Source organism: Anopheles moucheti (assembly GCF_943734755.1).
Source record: "Anopheles moucheti chromosome X unlocalized genomic scaffold, idAnoMoucSN_F20_07 X_unloc_31, whole genome shotgun sequence".
In the NCBI taxonomy this organism is placed as follows: Eukaryota; Metazoa; Arthropoda; class Insecta; order Diptera; family Culicidae; genus Anopheles; species Anopheles moucheti.
Genome location: NW_026453539.1, coordinates 60,781 through 67,500, shown reverse-complemented (window position 1 = coordinate 67,500; position 6,720 = coordinate 60,781). Strand labels below are relative to the sequence as shown.

Sequence of the window (6,720 nt, the reverse complement as noted above, 5' to 3'; positions counted from 1 at the left end):
GTCCTGCAGTTCACATTCTGACGCGCATTTAGCTGCGGTCTTCATCGATCCATGAGCCGAGTGATCCCCTGCCTAGGGTTTTGGTATGTTCAACTGTCTCCTATGTTTTCGTTATGCGCTAGGTGCATCTCTCACAACTTAAGTTCCCCGGACAGCGTAACCGTGCACCTCTCGGTTCCTTCGAAGCCGTCCAGGGTGGACAAGGATGACCATTGGTCTTCCTTCCCATTGATCGACGCGCGATGTGGGCGGCATCGGCGCGATCTTGCACAACTTTCGTTCTCTTGATTAGGTTCTCTCTCGCTCGAGGCCAGTGTTTAAATATGTTCTAGTGGGTCTTTACCTTCGCCCATGTGTCACACACTTTACGCGTTCGATGGCTGCCATTGGGAGTGTGCGCACAGGTACGAAGGCCACTGGCCTACGGTCGCGCACGCTCAATATCGTAGTATAGACACACCTCTCCCGCGGGTCTAATTGGCGTGCGCGGCCCCCAAAAGGTAACATAGCAGTTTGTTCTGCTGATACCGTGTTTCTCTATCTCTCTAAACAACTCACACAACAACATATATGTATTGATCGGTAATGATCCTTCCGCAGGTTCACCTACGGAAACCTTGATACGACTTTTACTTCCTCTAAATCATCAAGTTCGGTCAACTTCGGCCATGCCAGCTGCAGCTCACGAAGGAACCGCGGAAGGTGTGCCTCCAGAGACCTCACTAAATAATCCATCGGTAGTAGCGACGGGCGGTGTGTACAAAGGGCAGGGACGTAATCAGCGCTAGCTAATGACTAGCACTTACTAGAAATTCCAGGTTCATGGGGACCGTTGCAGTCCCCAATCCCAACTAAATGAGCATTTGGGTGATTTCCCGTTCCTCTCGGAATGGGGGCGCCAATTGGCGAGAACACGCTGCTGCTCACATTGTAGCACGCGTGCAGCCCAGAACATCTAAGGGCATCACGGACCTGTTATCGCTCATTCTCACCTTGCTAAACACAAGTTGTCCCGCTAAGCAGGGCAAACGTGGCCGACGACCGCCCGTGAAGGGGCCGCCGGCCTTGACGTCAGGTGCGCCCGGAGGTGCACTGCTGACAGCGTTCTAGTTAGCTTGTTTGAGTCGCGTTCGTTATCGGAATTAACCAGACAAATCATTCCACGAACTAAGAACGGCCATGCACCACTACCCTTAAATTTGAGAAAGAGCTCTCAATCTGTCTTACCTCGATAAGTTCGGACCTGGTAAATTTTCCCGTGTTGAGTCAAATTAAGCCGCAAGCTCCACTTCGTTTTTTTTTTTTTTTTTTGTTAACACTCAAGGGATTTATTTGTACAAAAGCTTAAAATTAAACTTATATCTATCCCTTGTCTCCCCCTCCTGGACCCGTTCCCTAGCGGGGCTTGGGACCAGGAGTATTAAGCGCACGTGGCATCGCCTTTATTAATTCCATTAATCGTATGGGTCTCCCATCGCATTCGATAATGCCGTTCCTCTATTTACTTTCCACCCCCGAAATTCCCCTCGCTTATCGGCCGGAAGTAGTAGATTCCGTGATAGATGCCAGGGAGTCTGCAGATAGCACCTCACGCACCCCCTGGTTGGACGGCTCCCTTCGTGATGTTCGACGTAGCCGCTCCATCTCTCGTCTTCTCACACGCCGCCGGATGATGTCCGCCTCCGAAGGGGCTGTCCGACTCCGCCGGCTTCTACCTCGTGGGACTGGTGGTAGAGTCCCTTCCCTCGCTCGTTGACGATAGACCCGCTGTAGGTAGAGTCTTCGCTCGTGTCGCGCTCTCAAGGTACTCGGAGAAGGAGGCAGTCCGCGTCCTCGTGTGGGGATGGGTGGTGGCGCTTCTCCTGCTTCCTCCGCCTGCACCGCCGCCATCAGAATGATCCTCTCACGATCACGTTCAGCTGCTGCCAGTGCGGATGCAAGGCGCACTTCCGCCCGTTCTTCAGCCCTTCGACGACCTCTTCTGTTTCGGCTGGCTCGACCTCGGTTGACTCGGAAGAGGTCCGCCACCCCGTCGACAGATACCTGCTCGCCATCCTGTGCACCAGCGTCGTCTGCTGATGTTATCGCCGGTTGCGATTCGAGATGTGCACGAAGGTTGAGCTGCAGCTCATCCTCGCGCCAGAGCTGCTGTAACACCTTCGTGATTCTGCGAGCAGCTTCCTGGATGTTGTTCCACCGCTCGGGGCTCTCCAGCAACTTCATGCCCATGTTGTCCTCGTTGACTGGGTCGCTGGTGCCGTACCCCAGCAGCTCCACTCGGATGTCCTGGAACACCTCGCACCGGAACAGCACGTGGGCCACCGACTCGACAGACCCCGGGCACCGTGGGCACTCCGCCGATGGGGCAAAACCGCAGACATGGAGGTATTCCCGGAAGAAACCGTGCCCGGTTAACACCTGCGAGAGGTGGAAATCCACCTCTCCATGCCGCCTTCCCATCCACTGGTGCAGGTCCGGGATCACTCGGTGGGCCCAAACCACGTACCGACTGGCCGTTGATGCTGCGGCCGCCTCGTCCCATGCTCTCTGCCACTCCTGCAGAGTCCTCTGCCGCTCCTCCAGCCGGATGTCCTTGCGGCTGGCACCCGGAGCAGCTAGGAGCCTCCGATGGCACCTTGCGTCCTCTCGCACCAGCAGCCTGAACGGCACAAGGCCTGCTAGCACGACTCCGGTCTCGTATGCCACCGACACGAACGAGCTGGTGACGCCACGTGCCAGGGGCTTCTGCACCTGGGCCAGCTTCCGTCGGCACCACTGCAGATCCGTCGCCTCAGACCACACGGGGGCAGCATACCGGACGATCGACTCCGCCACCGCCGCCAACAACCGACGCTTGGCCACCTGGGGTCCACTGTGGTTTCTCATGACTGAGGTGACCACGCCTACCACGCGGAGGGCTTTGGCCGTCGACAGCTCCACGTGTGGCTTCCACGAAAGGTGGTCGTGGATCTGGACCCCCAGGTACCGGATCGACTGCTTACTGTGGATGATGGTGTCTCCGACGCGGAACGGCACCCTCAGTTCACCTCTCCGCAGGCTGGAGATCATCACGCCCTCGGTCTTCTCCGGAGCGAGCTGCAGGTGATGGTCCTCCATCCAGGCCGCGATCGCGTCCACCGCCTGTTCAGCTACAGATGCCGCCTCCTCTGGTGTGCACCCCTGTGCCAGGACCGCAATATCGTCCGCAAAGCCGATGACGCTGGCCCCTTCGGGGAGCTCGACCCGTAACACGCCGTCATACATAATGTTCCACAGTGTCGGGCCCAGGATGGACCCCTGTGGAACACCTGCAGTCACTCGACGTGTAACGGGCCCGTCTGCGGTGTCATAGACGAGCTCCCTGTCGGTGAAATAGTCCTTCAGGATGTTGCGTATCTGCCTCGGCACGCCCTTGTCCTCGAGCGCAGCAGCGATGCACTGCCAGCTGGCAGTGTTAAATGCGTTGCGCACGTCCAGCGCAACAACCAGGAGGCAGCGCTTGTCCCGGTTGTTAGTCCGTCCGAATGACATCGCCCGACGGCCCGCATTTACCACCAGTTGGATCGCCTGTACAGTCGAACGGCCCTTCCGGAACCCGAACTGGTTTTCCGCCAACCTTGGCGAATCCAAGTCCTCCACGACGTCGTTGATCCGCGTCAGCAGCATCCGCTCATATACCTTTCCCGGGTTGTTCAGCAGCAGGATCGGGCGCGCAGAAGAAGCGAGTCCCGGTGGCTTGCCCGGCTTGGGGACAAGGGCCAGCTTCTGTCTCTTCCATTCATCCGGGAACCGCTCGCTGTCCAAGCATTCCTGGAACAAGTCACGAAAGACCTCCGGATGCTTCCGAATGGCGGCAGTCAGAGCGGCATTCGGCACACCGTCCAGACCTGGGGCCTTCCGCGGGTTCAGTGAGCTCGCGATGTCCAGCAGCTCCTGCGTTGAGACGGCCCGAACTGGTTCCTCTTCCCCTCTCTCCAGGACTTGGCTTGACGACGAAGGCCAGTCAACTGGAGGATGCTGGGGGAACAGAGTGGAGACGACGCCCTCCAGAACCGATGGGTCGCGCTCCCTCGCTGTCCAGCTTCCACGGAGGCGGCTTAGCACGTTACGGAACCACTGTCCCGTCTCGTCGTCCGCGAGCCCCTGCAGCATCTCGTCGAAGTGCACTCTCTTGCTGGTGGTGATAGCTGTCTCCAGGGCGGTCCGCACCTGGAGGAGATCGCTGGCTGCGGCGAGCTGCTCTTCCTCGTTGGTTGCGGCTTCGAAGCGATCCTTAGCGAGGCGGCAGTCCTCACACAAGGCCTCGATCGCTGGCGTCCACCAATAAGCAGGTCGTCCCGAATGGCCTTGCGAAGGGAACACTCGCGCCATGGTTCCATCGCAAGCTTCCGTCAGGACCCTCTCCAAGCTTCCCGCACTTGTAACCCGCTCTGCGAACGATGCTACGTCGAGCGCCACGTCGAAAAGCCGGGCGTCAAACTGACGGGTACGCCATCTCGTGCCGCTTTCTCGCGTAGAAGGACTCTCCTGTCGACGACGATCTGCCGCTGGCCGCTGAAGAAACTCCCCCACAGCAAACCGAATGTACACGTGGTCGCTGTACGAGTACCGGCTCATAATCCTCCATCGATGCTCCGGAAAGGTGTTAGCTCCGGCGATGCTGCGACTGGCAAAGGCAACATCCACCACGCTCGGACGAGCCACTCCGTTGCCAAGGAAGGTTGGGGCGGTGCCGGTGTTTAACACCTCCAGCCCCAAGCTGTCGACGAGCTGGACCACAATCTCGCCCTTTGCGTTGGTGCGGCCACTACCCCAAGCGCTATGCCACGCGTTAAGGTCCCCTGCCATGACGACGTGCGAGTGACCTCTCGCTACCACTTCGATGCGCTGCATGATCTCCTCGAACTCTGGAACACCCGCTGAAGGCGACACATAGCAGCAAATGAACAGGACGCCGTTGATCCGGGCAGCCGCGATCCCAGACTGCGTCACGGAGACCACCTGCTGAACCGGATAAGACTCGCTGCTGGCTATGATGGCCACCTTCCCGTCCCTGTCCGCCACCCAGTTCCCGTTGTTCCTGGGAACACTATGCAGCTCCACCATTAAGCAGACGTCCGCCCGCTCCGTCCTCATCGTGTTGAGCGCAAGATCTTGTGCGCTCCTGCTGCGGTTCACGTTAATCTGGAGCACATCCATCTAGTTAGAGGGCTGTGCACCACAAGCTGCAGCACCGATGCGATGGGCACCGCCGCACAGCATACACTTGATGTCATTGGTGCAACCCGACGCCTTGTGGTTGTGGTCGCCGCATCGTATACAACACTTAGACCGGTCGTCCCCAGTACATCTTGCGGCGATGTGCCCCCGCTCCAAACACCGGAAGCACCGAGCCAGCTGACCCGACACTTTTGGGGCTTCGTGCACCGCACAATACGTGTAGCCCAGCTCCAGCCGTCGGTCCTTGACGAGATCGGCTTCTGCTCGTGGGAGGCGCACGCGGGCCCGCTTCGTCATATCACGACGCTCCCAAAGGTTCACGGTAGCTACCGACGACTGCTTGCCCAGAGAGGTCATGATCGCCTTTTTGATAGCTTCTTCGTCGACCATGTTATCAATCCCGGTCAGGACGACCTCAGCCATCTCGGTCCTGACGGATGCAGATCCAGTCTCCCCGATGACTTCCTGAATGATGTCCTTCAGCGCGGCACTATCAACGTCGCGGCTCAACGGCAGCAGAAGGTGGTCTTTTGGCGTTCTTCTGCCAACACCAATTTGCCGCTGGAAATCAGCTATCCGCGGACTGGTCCGGAGCTTCACGTACATATCCTTGTAGGACACTCCTGGGGCAGGCACAACGACGATTTCATCTGGACGTTTCCGTCTCGGGCGCCGCTTCTCCTGCTGTTGTTGCATGTTCGTCCACTGCTGCTGCTGGTATGCTGGCTGCTGCTTACTCTGCTTCCGCAGCAACTGGCCCTGCAAACGCCACTGTTGTTGCTGGGGCTGCCCAGCCGAACGCTGTCCGCTCTGATGTTGCTGCGGACGTTGCTGCTGTTGCCGCTGCGGCTGCTGCCGTTGCTGGAGCTGCGGCCACTGCTGCTGATGCTGCTGAGCCGGCTGCTGGCGTGCCGGCTTACGGCGCACCACCTCGGCCCAGGAGCCGCCTTCCTGGTCCGGAGACGGCACCACCGTAGCCGTCACCGCACCCTCTCGCTGTTGTGCCAGCTGCTGCTGCTGCTGCTGCTGCTGTTGCTGCTGCGATTGCGCAACAACCAGTTGCGTAAGAAGCCCAGAGACCATCTCCCGCTCCTTACGGTTCTCCTCTCGCAGATGGAGCACCTCCTGGCGATGGCACTCCTGCATCGCCGCGAGGTCTTTCCTATATTGCTCAGCCTGCTCCGTCAGCTGAACACGGAGGAGAGATAGCTCGTCCTCCAGACGCTCGATGAGCCTCTCCATCGTGGCTCCTTTAACAGCCGTGGCCGTGCCAACGCCACTCGTGCGAGCACCGCTCGTGGCTGCGGTCTGCCCTTCCGGCACTCTGCTGAGCATCACTACCGGTTTCGAGCCCACCGGTGCTCGGCTATCGGTCGATCCCGACCGTGATCGAAGGTTCCTACTGGTGGACATCATCGCCAGAAGGAAGGAAGATTCCGCGCTTTAAGCTGGTTTTACTCCCCCTCAAGGAGGGACGCCAGCAGCGGACTGCCACGAGGA

At 58.9% G+C, this 6,720-nt stretch overlaps 1 non-coding gene across 1 annotated transcript in view; it reads right to left on the bottom strand.

The window, feature by feature from the left end:
• The window catches only part of LOC128308318 (5.8S ribosomal RNA), a 158-nt gene extending 78 nt beyond the window's left edge, over nucleotides 1-80 (bottom strand). The window contains exon 1 of the ribosomal RNA XR_008288208.1: nucleotides 1-80. This exon is cut by the window's left edge and continues 78 nt beyond it. This is a non-coding gene — a ribosomal RNA (5.8S ribosomal RNA).
• Between the last annotated feature and the right edge of the window lie 6,640 nt (nucleotides 81-6,720).